Raw genomic sequence first — 17,116 nt, forward strand, 5'->3', positions numbered from 1 at the left:
CCAAGAATTTTGCAAGCTATAAACAATTTGGAGGTAGTTTTTACAGAAAGGCAATTTATCTCATAGAAATTAATATTAATGATTAGCATTATCTCATCTAAGATTATATCTAATTAAAAAAATTCTCTGGGTTACTAATGACATGTTAAGTGTTTTGCTTGATGTGCATCATTAGATCTTTGAGGCTACAGAATGACCCAAATAAATGATCTTTCCAATATTTTGTAAGAAGGACTACCTTACAATTTGTTTTTTTTATCTTTGCTCCATATTTGACATCAACATCTTAACTGTGATAATTAGATTAGAAACATTAACACCAGGCATGTCTTTTGTTGTTGTCCTTGTTGTGGTTCTTATTAAGTACACCCAACACCAGCTGAATTCCCCGCAGTGAGATCGAGACTGGAGCTGAGATCAAGAGTCTGACACCCAACCAACTGAGCCACCCCGGCACCCCAACCAAGTATGTTTAAACAGTCATACAGTCTCAAGGGTTATTTATTTATATCACAAGGGTGATTTATTTTTTTATATTATGAAAATTCTAAAAAGGAATTATTAAGTATATGTCCTGGATAATAGCTATTGGCTAACCCTTGATGTAGACATGTGGAATACGTGTAGATATACGGAAAATATGTGTGTGTGTGTGTGTGTGAGTGTACAGAGAGAGAGAGTGAGAGAGAGAGAGAGATGTTCAAAAGCTCTAAGAGGTCTTTGGTTAAGTTTGGCTAAAGTAGAACTGATGAAGACCTTGCAGAATTTGTTGCAAGCAAGAGTGAAAATAACGTACACCCCTGTTTTTCTTATTTGGATTCTGAACCAATCAAGATAAACATAGAAGTGAGGCACAGTGAAATCAGAATGTGAGCTTTAGAGCTTGTGGATTTGTTATCAGATTTGTTGGCCTTGGTGCTTAGCAACAAGAACTTCTTTCATGGCTCCCCAGCATGCAGCAGCCATACTAAGTCAGTTACATACGGAGCAGGGACTTTATTGCTAAATTTACAACATGGCAGAAGGCAGATCAGAACTCATGCTCACTGCAGGCTGAGACATCCTAAAGAGAAAAGAATGTGTGGAGGCGGGGCGGGGTAATTTCGCCAATCATGTAAATCACCCACACCTCCCCGTTAAGGTAAAAGTGAACTGGGGACAAGAGTAGTAGCTGAGAGATATTTGGATTTATTTCTATGTGGAGTGGGGTATATGCTTGTCAATATTAATCCAAAGGAAAAGCAAAGTAGGATGACAGGTAGAGAAAATCCATACTTGTGGAGGTACCAGAATCATTATTTATTATTTTTTAAACAAGTTCCTTGCTCTCAGGCACAGGGACTCTGAGCTAATAAAAATTATCAAGAAGAAGGATATTAGAAACTTGAGTATTGAGCAAGGGCACTGCTCCCATGTGACGCATATGTGAATCTATTGTGAGGATCATAAGAATATTTCTATAGAATATGTCTTCTATATTTTTAGAGTCTGGAGCTGCTCTTAAGGGCCTCAATTTTGAAAGATGACCTCAAATTATTTTAAGTAAGAAATGCAAATGGTAACATTTTTTTTTTCCTCATGGGACACAACTATGTTTCTCTTGAAAGAAGAAAAAATGATAAGATGTCAAGAATAAATTCTCAAAGTTACTGACCAGCAGTAACCAAAGAATTTTGACTAAAATATTTAGATGTAGATAATAATATGCAAATGAAATAATGTTATTAAAATTAATGTCCTTACACTTTCATAAATTAACATTCTAAATTCTAAGAATTTATTTTATACATTCTCCAACCTCCATTTTTCCCAAGTTTTCAGAAGACATTCAAATGCATCATATTATTAAAGGGAAGCAAAAGAATGTTTTAGCTCATCAAATTAAACATGCAATAGAATGAGCAGAGTTTTACTGAACAATTTTTGATAATAGGATTCCTATTTTTACACATAGTTGTTTTCACTTAATGTCTTCTGGATAGTGATTTTTTAAAACAACATGGACTATTTGGGGTAAATGGTCCCAAGGATACCAATTATTCAACAGCACACAAGTGTGAAATGATTTTGGTGAGTCACATACACTCTATTTCAGGAGGCTTGGGAGAGCAGAGTTACCAGAATGAGAAGGATTTTGACTGCTGAGGATACTACGGAAACATTAAAGTCCATAACCCACCATCAAAGATTTATGAGTAAGAGATTTATATTCATTTTGTTTTAATTAGAGCAAACAACTTGCCTGTGGGGTGTCTACACTCAGAAAGATTTTGACATCACAACATATTTTATGTTCTCTAAGGAAAAATTAAAGAAAACCAAAGGATTTTCTTTCCGAGGCTCTGAATTACAAACAAAAGAGCCCGATTTACTTTGGGTTCTCAGTAGCATATTTATGTCTTCAGGGCCTATCATACTGCAACACTTCTGCATTCTAAGAAGAAAAGATTATGGTTCAAAAGTTCACATTTGTACCACTCTTGCAATTTTTCTTTAGATCTGCAGCTCTAAAAGTCATTTAAAACAAAAGTTTACTAAAAATCAAGTTTGCATTTGCTTCCTGCTGGAATGAATTGCTAAAGGGAACACACCACCCCGTGGAACATAATTGTACAAAGTAAACGCTCACTGAACATATCAGATCTTTGCTAAAGTCACTTACTGAATGGCTGTCGTTGAAGAATCATTTTTGTTTTAAATTCTCTTAAAAAGAAAAGCTTTTAGATACAGGAACATTTACTGCTGCCTATAAAAATCAAGTGTAATATTATGTATGTGTCTAATGTATTTTGTCCATGCATATCTTAAATGAAGCCATCTGTATTGTTCATATTCAATGTTGAATTATTTTGACATAAGTAAATCGTTTCCTGGTTTTTAATTTCAGTCAGTATTTATAAGAGATGACAAAAGTTAGATGACAGTAAAACTAAACTGAAGGAATTACAGAACAAGTTGAATTAGAATGTTTGTTCAAAGATTGAAAAAAGGTGCTATTGTTTATACTCAAAACTATTACCTGTCAGTGGCATTACTTCTTTTCCAAAGTCCTAACTTTATACAAAATTTAGACACAGAGAACCTAGATGTAACCTCTTAAGTGCTACCAATTTGTTCCCTAATTTCACTTACACATTTTTTACAGTGAAATTCCGAAGTGTCCCCTTGGAGGTAGGATGTCCACTAACATACATTCCCATGCCTTTTTTTAAAAAAAAAACCTAAGTCTTCTCTGAAGGCTAAGTTTCAGTATTTGGCTTACAAGATATTCACACACAGTAATTCCAAAGATTTTATCACACAATACAGAGAGAGGCACCTGGGGACCTGGGGAGTGCAGTGAGTTGAGTGTCCCCCCCCCTCTTTGTTTTGACTCAGGTCATGATCTTAGGGTCATGAGATGCGGCTCTACGTTGGGATCTGCACTTAGTGTGGGTTCTGCTTGAGATTCTCTCTCCCTCTCCCTATCCCCCTCCTGCTCATGCTCTCTCTTCTTCTCTAAATTAAATAAATAAATATTTTTAAAAAGAAAAAAAGAGAATTTTGCATGCTAAATTTCTCTTTATGGTTACATTTATATGTTTAATATATAAGGGAGAGCAAAAATTGAACTTGAAAAACTAAACTTTCACTGAAGAACATGATAAGGTTTAAAACTGCTATTTCTAACGCTGACCTTGGGAATGCCGGTTATATAACTTCTTGGTTTCCTGGTTTCCTTATAAAATGAAGACAACAATATTAACTATGTCATAATTTTTTTGAGGATGTAAAACACAGGAAACATTGCCTGACATGGAGTAACTGTTTTGTGTATTAGTTTTCATCATTATTTAGTCATATTTTTCCTGCTTTAAATTATATAATAGTGTCTCAGTTTCTTCATAATGTTGTAGGGCATACATTCAGAAATGGTTCACCACAAATGTTGAAGTAAATATCTATACATTCAACCTCACATTTTATCACTTGAAGTTCTCCACAGTTTATTCTACTTGATAGCTTAAACTAAATCACATCCTATTTTATTTGGTTACGGAATAGTCTCCTGCCTTATTTCCCAGATACCATCATTTATTCACTCTTATCTTGCCTTCATGATGGTGCTTGCATATTTTGCAAAGAATAGATTTAATGGTACCATTTTCCTGCTCAAAATAATTCACTGACTTATCAGGATAAATTTAAAATTTAGTAATGGCATACAGGTTTTCTTTCTTTCTTTCTTTCTTTCTTTCTTTCTTTCTTTCTTTCTTTCTTCCTTTCTTTCTTTTTGTGCTTTCTCAGATAATTTTCTCCTGTTGAAGACAAAGAATACAGCAGAAGAGTAGTGAGAGATATTAAAATCATAAAAGTCTCAACATGCCAAGATATTTGAAGCATTAAAGAGATCTAACATGCTGGATGTGAAATGTAGTGGCCTGTGTGCAAAAACTATAGAGAGCCAAAACCTCCAGAAGCTAAGGGAAGCCCACTGCTGACATCCAGAATATGTTTTATTTAAGGACCCAGTTAAACAAAAACTGAGTGTTAAGTTGGTTTTAGTTGGCATATTCAGAATTAAATTAATCTAAACAATAGATACAAATTTAAGATAAAAAATAAGCATAGAGCAGCCCCAGTGGCTTAGCATGTTAGCATCTGCCTTCAGCCCAGATGTGATCTTGTAGTTCCGGGATCGAGTCCCAAGTTGGGATCCCTGCATGGAGCCTGCTTCTCCCTCTGCCTGTGTCTCTGCCTCTTTCTGTGTCTCTTATGAATAAATAAATAAAATATTAAAATATATATATACTACTTATATTCTTCACATTTAATATATGTTTTATTTTATATGAAATATTATTTTACCTGTTGCATGTTATGAGATATTACTTATTCTGATAGTTTACAAATGAATTTCTGGTCGTGGTCAAAAATCAATTTATTATTCATCGGCTATACTATCAAAAGCATATGGAACATTAAAAGTGAGAGAATGTCTGTATATTTTTTTAACATTAGTTATCTTTAGATATTCCAATAATGGAAAATACATAACTTGGCTAGTGTTATGTATGATCAAATTACATTTGCAGGCACTTTAATAGACCAACGTTAAACTCAGGCAATTCAAAATCCCAAGCAGAGTTTGTTTGATTATATTTTAAATTTTAACTTATAAATTGAATAACCTAGTCTTCATTTCCTACATAAGTAGGCCCCCCTGGGGCATTCTCCTCACTAACCAAGGTTGGTATCATTTTTTCCACTCAGCCAAGATTTTAGTTTCATACTTTCTTTTGATAAACACTTTGCACAGCTCCATTGAATTAAATCGCATTAGGGAAACATGGGCCAAGTTAGATTTGACTTGTCTACCTAGCACTTAAAACCAACCCGAAGGGATTGCAAAACCCCTGCATATGGGCTCAAGTACAGTTAGGAACCAAGGTTACATGTAAATGAGAATGCATAGGCAGCTCTGCCATCTGTCTGCAAAGTCCTTCCTGATTTGCTTGTCGAATATGTTACAGGTTTAGTTAAAGCAGGCAGCACCAGGGGGAAAACCCAAGAAGACAGCTGCCTCCTCTCTGTAACAGAACAAGGCAACACTCACTAATAGGAGTAGGGACCTGTCTAACCTAATCACAGAAATCTCAAGTGGTTTCTCAGCAGTCTATCCATCTATCACTGACACAGCTGAATCCTTAAAAATTTTTCCATGCATGAGTAATAACTAATCCTTTTACTCTACTCAAATGAGATTTTTTTTTGCATTTTATAGATCACAGGAAACTTCCACAAAAAATAAAATTAATAAAGTGAAATAAAAAACAAAATAAAATATTTCTAGTGCGTTTGGCTTTGGGTTACAACAGTAAAATATTGCATAGCACATATGGTATAGTTTTATATATATATAAAGATATACAAGAGATGACCTATTTCTATTAAAGAGATTGAAGTTGGTTCAAATTTAGTGTAAATAAATTAGACTATCCATCATGATAACTTAAGTCAGTTTATATTCCAAGATGGTGGAAGGAGTGAAGCCATCACCACCTCAGCCACAGGACAGGATACATATGTTACTATACTAGACTAAAAGACTTACACTATGTTAATATAAAAAAAAATTATATCACCTTTTTTTCTCACTCAGACTACCAAATACGCCATGTATATGTGAACTAATTGAGCAATGTTTCTCTCACTATTGAGCAAAACTTCTGTTTAATGGCAAACCATCACTCTTTTCAATAATCTTTTCACTGCTTATGTCATTTATAAAAATACAGGTACCTAGTTTGTTCCTCTTGATGCCAGTCATCGACCCAAATAAAAGCATTCCACAAATAAAAAGGGCTATCAGCTAATATTTGTCTTTAGGGACACCTGTCATCTCATCTGTAAAATGGGTTAAATAGTACCAGTCTTACAATGTTGTTAGTATTAAATAAATGACAATAAAGTTTCTGGCATATAGGAAGTTATCATTAAATAATATTGGTTATTCATGCATTCATCAAGTAAATTTTTGACTTCCCATATGGAATATCTATAGTTAAATTCTGAATAGTTAATATTATTAACAAATAAACTTCTATATTTGAACTATTTTCCTAGCATATCAAACAATTTGCTGAACAGAAGTCCATAATGTGCTGTAGTTTGAGCAAAACATTATTGTGGATTGCTAAAAAAATTGTGTCTAGCACATAAAATGTAGATGATTCATGTGATCTATGTTAATCTCTGTTAAATTCTATTTTGACTATAAAACAATTTTAAATATTAAAAACTGTATTGAAATATTATTTTCTGTTTACATGTTTAAATGAACTAACAACTGATATTTACCATAACAAATCTTTATTTTACTCTGAGGTCAAGTACTAGGTTTTCCTCTTACTGTATTGTGAAAGGTCCCAGAAAATCTATCCAAAATTACCTCCTATGTCTATTATTGATAGCAAAACTCCTACCTTTATTAATTTGTGAAACTCTTTTGCTTTTTTTTTAAGAATAAACAATCCTACACTGTTAAGTTATATAGCTGCCTCAGTTTGCTCCCTACTCAATATTTATGTACTGCTTTATTCCTTCCCTTCCCAGCAAGATGCTGGCTTTGCTCTGCTGTCCACCCTCCACCACAGAAGGTGATCCTTTATCAAGCTCCAGGAACATATCCTGACTGGTCTATGACCATTGTGACACTCTCATATTTATTATCATTTGTTGAATTGAAAAAAAAAGGCATAACTGGTTATGATTAATAATGAGATACGAGGGCAAGTCTTCTGCATGTTTTTCTTGAAAACATGTCCTTTATTCTATACTATGAAACAAATCCAAGAGTAAAGAACCTGTCATCTTTATGTAGATATTATTTACTCTGAATGTAAAACCTGGAAAGACTTGAAGAAATGTCTTTTGCTCTTAGGTTGAAGCTACGACATAAAAGACAAGAGAAACAAGCAAGAGGCTGAACCTGAGGATATTTGGAGCTTACCTAATATCTAGGGATCCTATTACATGAAATAATATAGATCCTTGTATTATAAGCAAGTGTGAGTTCAATCTTCTTTTATTTGCTGACAAGATCATGCCAACTGCTAATTGTTACCCAAGAGAAAATCAGTTTTGTCATCTCTCTTCAAGAATATGATAGCATTGACACTGAAGCAATATTGGGAAGTGATAGATTAAAAAGGATATATGGTAGCAGCAAAGAAATATCAAACTACAACCTTCACAATTTCCTGTAACACATGCCCAGGAGCCAACACTGAATTTCAAACAGGTTGTTCTCAGAGCTAACATCAAAGCGCAGGTATCCTCCAAACCTTTATCTTAATAGGACTTATAAAGTTAAATAGAAATTTAAATTTTTCCTAACTCTAATCTAATAATCTCATTTGCATAGGTTAAATTTGCATGTGTTGGAATTTAAATGTAGATTTTAAACTTTTACATCTTCTTAGAGACTATCACAGTGCCTTATGTAACATATTGCAGAACAAAATTACTTATATAAAGTCCTTAAAATCAAATTATCTACTGTGCTAATGATCAGATTTCTATCCTAAATGTTGGAAGCATTCAGCCCCTGATTTTACATTTATATCTGTTTTTTTTTCTCATTCTTATATCAGGTTTCATATCTGCAATTTCCAGGAAAAAAAAATTGATTAAAACTAGGTTAGAAACAAAAGTAGAAGAACTCTGTGAAATTCCTCTATTTTAAGACTCAGAGAGCCTACATTTATGTCACTTTTTCACTAAATTTACAGATTTCCTAGGTACTTTGTATCAGGCACTGTGGATTGGTTACCTCAAATTCCCTCATAACCTATTCCTCTACTCCTCACGCTTCCTGGATTCTGTGGAGTTTCTTGTGCGATAACATTCATGTCTAAAAATACTAAATACTAAAATATTAGAAATACTAAAAATACAAAAAAAAGATATTTAAGGAGTTTATATTTGGATCATCTTAAGAGTATCAAGGATCTAGGGTTTTGATATTTGCCCTTCTCTTTATTTCTTCTCATTTTATCTGCTTGGAACACAGATTGAAAGCCTTTGCTAGGAACAAAAGATTTTGAAATTGTAGACTTTATACATCAAATTTAGTTTTTATGATTTTTAAAATTACACGAGTTCATGACTATATTGTAATTAAATGGCAAACATTTATTTACAGAAATGTAAGAAGATCTCCATCCTTTCTTAGGAAACAGAATGCTTCCTACCTAATTGTTCCTACCCCATCACAAACAACATTGATAGCAGGACAAATGTCAATTTTATCATGATAGAGTTGAGATAGGGGGACATAACTGTGTGATGTTCAATAGGAATTTCTATCTGAATCTCAGAATACGACTTACTAATTCAGGGACATATTTTGCTGGTCACAAACAAGTTTCCCCATATGGAAGAAAAGTCTATCCAGGTCACAGAAACCATGATGAAGAAAAGACAAACCTGTTCTCCCAGTGAATAGATTTGCTCCTTAAAGGAAATAGGCAGGGCTAGGCGATCCACACCTACTTAGTCTATCCAGTGAGGCTAAACACACTAAGAATTTGAGATCTTCACTCTAGGCCTACACTCTCATCCTGGCAGATCCAACAGTGGACAGTATAGTCAGTGGGTACCTGGAAAAAATCATTTTTTTATTGGAAACCAGGAAAGTGCTCTATCTTTAGCCTTTAAAAATACTCCTGATGGTATATATTTACATGTTAGTTTATCACTTAAAAAAAAAAAACCTTTAAACATGTATTTGATTATCTTTCTTTAAAGACATTTAATTTATTGTAAAAAAATATTTGCTTTATCCCTTATATTTATAAATATATTTACTCCTTTATAAAATGTACACTGAGGAATTGTAGCTGTGATGATGGATGTCACTCAGCTAACATTCAAATTGCAAGGATACTTAAGATATATATGACTGTAAATAAAAAAGACATGCATGTGACCAATATTGAGAAAAATTTGCCATTTGGCTGCAGGACATAGTAATAGAAATCGGGTAGATCCATAAAACCCACATAATTATAATCGAGACCCTAGACTTTTCATGAAACTTGAAAAATAGTTCTGAAGATCTCGTATAAAGGGCATATGCAAAAATAACTGAAATGATATTTATAATGATAAACGAAGGATGTTTTGCCTCCTGGCTACCTAAATATATCATAGCAAGAGCCCTTACAAGTCTTAGACGGGTCCTATATTGGGGTTGTGACTCAGCCCCTTACACAGGCTCCTGTACCGTGTATACTCCATCCTTGGCTGGGAACAGCCAGTGAAAAGCTCGCTTCCATGAACCCATGGTGATGGAATTCAGAGCACAGACCTGATTCAGAGACCCATCTCCTGGTCCCTCACATGTGTCAATAAAGAAAAGATATAGCACTGATATATAACTGAAAAGGTATCAAAATGTAAAAAATATGTTTTTGAAATTAGAATAAGAAGTATGTGGTTAAAGTGGACAGGAAAACAAAGGTAAAACGGTCAATTGATACTCGGACTAAATTAAAATGTCAACCTTGATAAAATAAGAAACGACAGTAACAACATTTAAGAAAAAGTGCATACTAGAGTAAAATAGATGATGTTTCTATAAAATAAAAATATTAATATTTATCATTCACACAGAATTCCCCAAGTCAATAAGAAACTTCAGCATTTCATGAGGATGGGAAAGATGGGAAACGTACTGGAATATGAAAATCTAAAAAGGCATTTTTCAAACATCAAATAAACTTCTGTAGTAAGTCGCAGCTTGCCTTGGAACATCTAGAAAAGCCTAAAATGATTTATTAGAGGGTGCATAAAGCTCTGGATGCAGTCCAGATGCACAGACAGGGACATTTTCCTTCTCAAGGTATTTGGGGAATTCTGAAACTGTGCAGGAAGGTTGGTCATGGGGCTAAGCTAAAACCTCTGAGTAGCAGACTGGATATGCCGACAGTTACTCCCCAGGGAGGAGATAAAAACCTGCCAGTCTCACCAGCAGGGTCAAAGCTGGTTCACTGACAATGGAATCCAGTCCCTTTTCAAAGGGAGAATGGGAAAGGAGAGGTTTCATCTTTATTCTCATATTCAGAAATGGTACACGAACCCTTGTTTATGGACCTTTGGTCCCGTAATTATACATAACAATCCAATTTCTGTGGAAGAGAGTAGGTTATATTGGATAAGTAAAAGTTTCTGCCCTTGCTATCATCTACCATATTCTTTTCCAGTCAGACAAAATCTAACATTTTCCTTTTTGAAAAATGGATTTTCAATTTTTTGGTTCATACTCATAATGTAGTACTCTCAAGTGGAAATAATAAATCCAATACATTTGACCCTCTAAGACTTAGAAGGCCCCTTGCTATAAAATATTTAGATAGCTGGGAAGCAAAATGCCCTTTTTTATCATTATAAATATCACTTTGTGTATTTTTTGCATACATCCTTTACATTAGTTCTAGAGCATTCCACGTGTTAAGGAAAACAGTTAAAAATAGTTGCTTTTCACAGCATTCCTGAAAATAAAATAAAAAAAAATAGAAATGATAAAGTAAAAGAACAGTGCTAATCCTCTATAGATTTTGCTACTTTTGCTGTATTTGCATGTTTGTTTCTAAGGCGTGTTTAGCAATTTTGCAGCTTCTTTTATCTATAAGGACGGAGCCCACTATTTTGAGAACTTTATCTCTATATCTGAGAGGTCATAGAGGAAATCATTTTCATTTTTTTTTCCTCCACCTCTGCTCTAGGGAATTGCAAAAGTCAAAGATCAAACGCAAAATAAGTTTAAGTGCAAGGCATGTGCGTGCACACACACTAACACACAAAATCAGAGGTGTTTTATTTTCTGGGTATATAAAAGTTTAGAGCGAAGAAGATAGAACATAAGTCACTAACTTGAATATCCAACTTACAAATTTGCTGATTCCCAAGAAAGGTGTCAATCCATGATTGATGAGGAGCAATATTTTGGATTCACTAACTCTATATGAAAAGTTTCCTTGAGGCATTCTGGTTGAAAGATCCATGATGTCAAATTCCCCACCAAGTGATGACTGCATTACTTGAGTGAATTTATAACATACTTCAAATTCAAATTCATGCAATGAATGTAAAGAACCCATGATATCTTGACTTTTCAGAAAATAGTTTTTTTCACATAGTTTTCCAATTTATGTTATATCACATAGTATAAGTAATAATTTAACTTCCATTTTTCCTGGGTTTTATTTATCTGTAACTCCCAATTCATACAAAAGCTTATCTAAAAACAGAGGGTTTTTTAAAAATTTTAGAATACTGATTGATATTTTCATTCTCATTTGCTGCATGGTTATCTTAGACAACAGCTCAGTGCCGTTTACTGAATACAACGATAATTATGATATTAAAAGAAACTAACAGTTGCTGGAAACTTGCCCTGTAATTTTCCTTCTCCTAATGTGATCTCCCTATGTTAGTTATGTAAGTTATCTTGTGACTTTCATTTTATCAATTAGGAAAATAAATCAGGTAAAAGAATTTAAATAACATAATCAAGATTATATGGCTAATGACAGGCAGTGATGACATTGGATTTGGAAGTCCTGTTTGAAAGGCAATGCTTTCTGCTATTCTTTTTTTTTTTTTTTAAGATTTTATTTACTTATTCATGAGAGACACAGGGAGAGGCAGAGACACAGGCAGAGGGAGAAGCAGGCTCCATGCAGGGAGCCCGATGTGGGACTCGATCCTGGGTCCCCAGGATCACGCCCTGGGCTGAAGGCAGAAGCTCAACCACTGAGCCACCCAGGGATCCCACTTTCTGATATTTTAATTTCAACTAGTTAAGCCATTAAAATAACAAATTGAATTATGTAACTATAAATATTACTGTAAAACATTATAAAAGTAAAATATAAATGAATCCTTCACCCATGTTTTATAATATTTTCACTGACATTTGAAGCAGGAGTAAGTTTTACAAAAAATACTTATTAAAGATATTTGTAGAATTTTGGAAAAAAACAAAAAAATGTTTTTGGAAAACATTCTATTTATACAAAGAGTTCATTTAATATAATTAATTAAATTATATTTCCTTTTATCAATGTTCTTTTATTTCCAAGTCTAAAAGAAAATTAATAGCTTGGATGCCCATTTGATTAACTGCTAACTGACCTTAGGTCAGTATCTCTACTTGGCTTTATTATATTCCAGATGAGACCCAACTCCCTGGTGGACTAATTTGAACAAATTCATGCAAAATATTAATTAAGTGTACTAGTGAATGCAAAAATGGAAAAGATTCTCTGTACTTAAAGATCAGCTTTTCTGCCTTTGACAAGTCGAGGCTTTCTTGTAATGTGGTCTCTTCATCATAGTTTTTTTTTAATCCCTGAAGATAAATTAATTATTCCTAGGCTGCCTCAACATATTTCTTCTTTGTTTGATTAAGATTAATTATTGCCTAGACACTGATCTGTTCACAGAAAATTATTCTTTGGAGAACTGGAATCGAGGTAGGAAGCTTTGTAAGGAGTAATACCATACAAAAGACTTCCCTTGAATAAATACAGGATACTGAAGGGGCTATCCATACCTGAAACAAGAGGAAAAAAAATGTTGCTTACGTGTAGAACTCTTTGTCATAGTCAACTGATAATACAGAAGGAACGACTACTTATTTGAATTTTAATATAATGAATTTTAACTTTTGTAATGAGAGACAAGAGTGACACATTTAAACTTGAAGTGTCCTGTGTATTCTTTTATATTTTATAGTTAGGACTTTGACTTTCCATATAAAATTCATATAGCAGTCTTTGTTTTTATCTGTACTTTTTAAATGTACATTTCATGAGCTATGAATTATTTTCCACCCCTCAATCTTAGGTGAGTGGGGTTTCTTTCTTACTCTCTTTTGTCTAGCCTTTTTAAAATCTTTATCCATCATTTCTTCTTTTTTAACTCCTTTTCTTACTTTTTCCCATCTTGCCTCCATTCCAGTTTTTCTTTATTTTACTCATTTGCTTTCTCTTTTGCATTTTCTCTTTCTTCTTTACTTTCTTTCTTTCTTTTTTTCTTTCTTTCTTTCTTTCTTTCTTTCTTTCTTTCTTTCTTTCTGGTAAATAAGAAATCTTAAAATTCTATACTAAATATAATTAAATATGACAAATCAGATGAAAGAATAGTTAATATATTGTATGTTACAATCTTAAGATGTGAAAATATTACTCTGGTAATATGCATAGGAAAAGAAAGACAATATGAAATTATTCTGTCCTTGGAAATGCTGATATGTGCATTTTATTTTTAAAATACCCTCAAAAGTGTTAACAACATTTTGAAATTATAATAAAAGTAATCGGGATCCCTGGGTGGCGCAGCGGTTTGGCGCCTGCCTTTGGCCCAGGGCGCGATCCTGGAGACCCGGGATCGAATCCCACGTCGGGCTCCCGGTGCATGGAGCCTGCTTCTCCCTCTGCCTGTGTCTCTGCCTCTCTCTTTCTCTCTCTCTCTCTCTGTGTGTGACTATCATAAATAAATAAATTAAAAAAAAAAAGTAATCATGGATTTCCTCTTCCAACAGAACCCTAAAATTTAATTTGATTTAGAATTTTAAATTCTATTTTCCTTGAGAGAGAGAATATCTTTCTTATTTTTTAATATTTTATTTATTTATTCGTGAATGACACACAGAGAGAGAGACAGAGACACAGGCAGAGGGAGAAGCAGACTCCATGCAGGGAGCCCGATGTGGGACTCGATCCCAGGACTCTGGGATCACACACTGAGCTGAGGCAGATGCTCAACCACTAAGCCACCCAGGCATCCCAGAGAGAATATTTTTCTTTAGAACCATTTTGAGTTTAGGTTTCTATTAATATTACTTTTATAAAACTTAGTATGGTTTCACTCAAAAACCCCTCCAGAACCATGATTGACTGATTTTATAACATTTTTTTTTTCTCATTGTAATAGAACTAGCCAAAGTTGAAACTACAATGGGCTTACTTTTAATGAGAAAAATCTTAACTACTCAGAAATAAATGGAATGAGAAAAAAATGGAATGAGGAAAAGAAAATAGTCAGATCTAGAAATACAAATAAATCAAAATCAATGTTTATACTCAAAGGAAAAATGAAGATATAAGATGTTTAAATGGCTTCTATCCTTTAAAATATGATTTTTCCATATCAGTGATATTTCCTGAATCATTCTCAAAATGACTAATTTTTAATTTATTACTTTTCTACAGGAATGAAACAGAAAGGTGATCCCTGGGTGGCTCAGAGGTTTAGCACCGCCTTCAGCCCAGGGTGTGATCCTGGAGTCCTGGGATTGAGTCCCACATCGGGCTCCCTGCATGGAGCCTCCTTCTCCCTCTGCCTGTTCTCTGCCTCTCTCTCTGTTTGTGTCTCTTATGAATAAATAAATAAAATCCTAAAAAAAAAAAAAAATGAAACAGAAAAACATGAATTCACATAAATATTTGCTTTAAATATTTCCATAAAATGCCATATAATTACATAGCTGAGAGGTCAAATTTTCTTGTTTTAAATTAATGTTTTCTTCAAATCTTAATTGAAGTTTGGTTGACCTACAATATTATATTAGTTTCAGGTGTACGCCATAGTGATTTAACAGTTTCATACGTCACACAATGCTCATCATAAGTGGAGTTACCATCTGTCATCCTCCATTATTATAATGTTATTGACTATGTTCCCTATGTTGTACTTAATTCATATTTTCTTATGAGAATAAAGATGTACTATGATCTTAATATCTTCCCAAAATTTGTATGTTGAAATAGTATTGATAGGTAGACATTTTGGAAGGAAATTTGTTCATGAGGGTGGAGCCATCTTGAACAAGATTGATGTCCTTGTAAAGGAGACCCCATACAGTCTCCTAATCTGTTCCATCATGTGAGGATATAGGGAGAAGGTGCTGGCTATGAACCAGAAAGAAGGCCCTCATCAGAATGAGACTGCTGGCACCATGATTTTATACTTTTCAGCCTCCAAGACCTTGAAAAATCAATTGCTGTTATTTACAGGCAACCCAGTTGTGGTCTTTGCTGTAGTAGTCTGAATAGACTAAGACAACATAAAAGAACAGTGCCTGTTCTAGTGGACCTGTGAGGGTCTCCTGTCCCTCTGAGTCACCCTATGAGTTTTGGTGCTCAGGAAACCAGGGCAACATGTTGATGCTATTGTTGCTGTTGTATTAAAGTCATTTCTCTCTGACTTAGCCGACTCATGTCCTCTGTTGGAATTCATGGAACAATGGCAGACCAACTTGTTAGCTTATAAAATTATTTCAGTGGCAGTTACTCTGCTTTTAGCTCCTACATTTACCCCACTAGACCAAACATAAGTAAGGTAAAAATCTCAGCCCTGTTTAGAAGCAATCTACTTTAAAAAATAAATACACAAGCAAGTTGAAATAAAAATAACTTAAAACACTATCCTGTGCTCATCCTAATCAAAAACATTAGTGACTAAATTAGTTTTGTGATGTAGGTTTTTGAGCAAAAATATTACCAGGGTCATTTCATAATGCTAAAGGGGTCAATCCAGTAAAATGGCACAAGGATTCTAAGCACCCATGTACTTAGTATCAGAGCTGCAAAACATATAAAGCAAAAACCAATAAAACTGCAAGAAAAAATAGGCAGATCTGTGATAATCAGATTTCAATGACATTTTCTTGCTATTTTAAAAAGTGAAAGTTTTAAAATGTGAAAAACTTGAAGATTATCCAAGAAGTTGACTCAACTGACACTTAAAATATACACCATACAAGGACAGTAGTATACATATTGTAAATGTACAAAATATATTTATCAAGATGGATCTTATTATAATTAATAAAAATTTCAATAAATGTAAAAGGATTCTAGTATTAAATAGGATATTCTCCAAAGACATTAGAATTAAACTAGAAATCATTAAATCGATGACCTGAAAAATATCCAAATACATGTAAACTTAATCCTGTACTTCAAAATAATGTGAATCAAAGAAACAATCAAGGGGGAAATTAGAAAGAATTTTTTTTCTGGAGAAACATAGCACACCATTTCAGTTTGTAGAATGTAGCTATAAAGATGAGACATTTCCAGTAGTAACTACATAGATTAAGAAGAAATGTTTTAAATCATTGACTTCAGATTCTACCATAAGCAACTAGAAAAAGAAGAGCATTTTGAAAAAAAAAAAAAGAAGAAGAGCATTTTAAACTAAAAGTAAACAAAGGAAACAATAAAAGTGAGAGCATACATTAATGAGACGGAAAACATAACAAAGCAATAAAGAAAATTGATGTAATCCGTAGTGGGTTCTGGACAGAATCAACAATAGTTATGAACTTATAGTTGGATTGATGAGGGAGAAAAAAAAGAAAGAGAACAGAAATTTCCAATATTGGAAATGGCAAGGTGACATTATTGCTGATTCTACAGATTGATAAATAATAGGATATTATGAACAAACCTATGGCAATACATTTAAAAATTTAGATAATGGACAAATTCTTTAAAGGATATAAATCATGAAAGCTTACTGAAGAGTCACTCAATGCCACTATATCTAATAAAGAGATACA

The 17,116-nt window shown here is 33.6% G+C and overlaps 1 long non-coding RNA gene across 2 annotated transcripts in view; it reads left to right on the forward strand.

Annotated features, from left to right (window-relative positions):
- The first annotated feature begins 950 nt into the window (after positions 1-950).
- Positions 951-17,116, forward strand: part of LOC140631641 (uncharacterized) — a 37,005-nt gene continuing 20,839 nt past the window's right edge. Inside the window, exons 1-3 of one of the 2 annotated variants that reach the window (XR_012029173.1) lie at positions 951-1,141; positions 2,096-2,195; positions 7,424-7,756. This is a non-coding gene — a long non-coding RNA (uncharacterized lncRNA). Of the gene's footprint in view, positions 1,142-2,095; positions 2,196-7,423; positions 7,757-17,116 lie in introns of those variants that run through there. The other variant, XR_012029174.1, reaches the window with a different exon arrangement.

The sequence above is a fragment of the Canis lupus genome, chromosome 4, assembly GCF_048164855.1.
Source record: "Canis lupus baileyi chromosome 4, mCanLup2.hap1, whole genome shotgun sequence".
NCBI classification, from domain to species: Eukaryota; Metazoa; Chordata; class Mammalia; order Carnivora; family Canidae; genus Canis; species Canis lupus.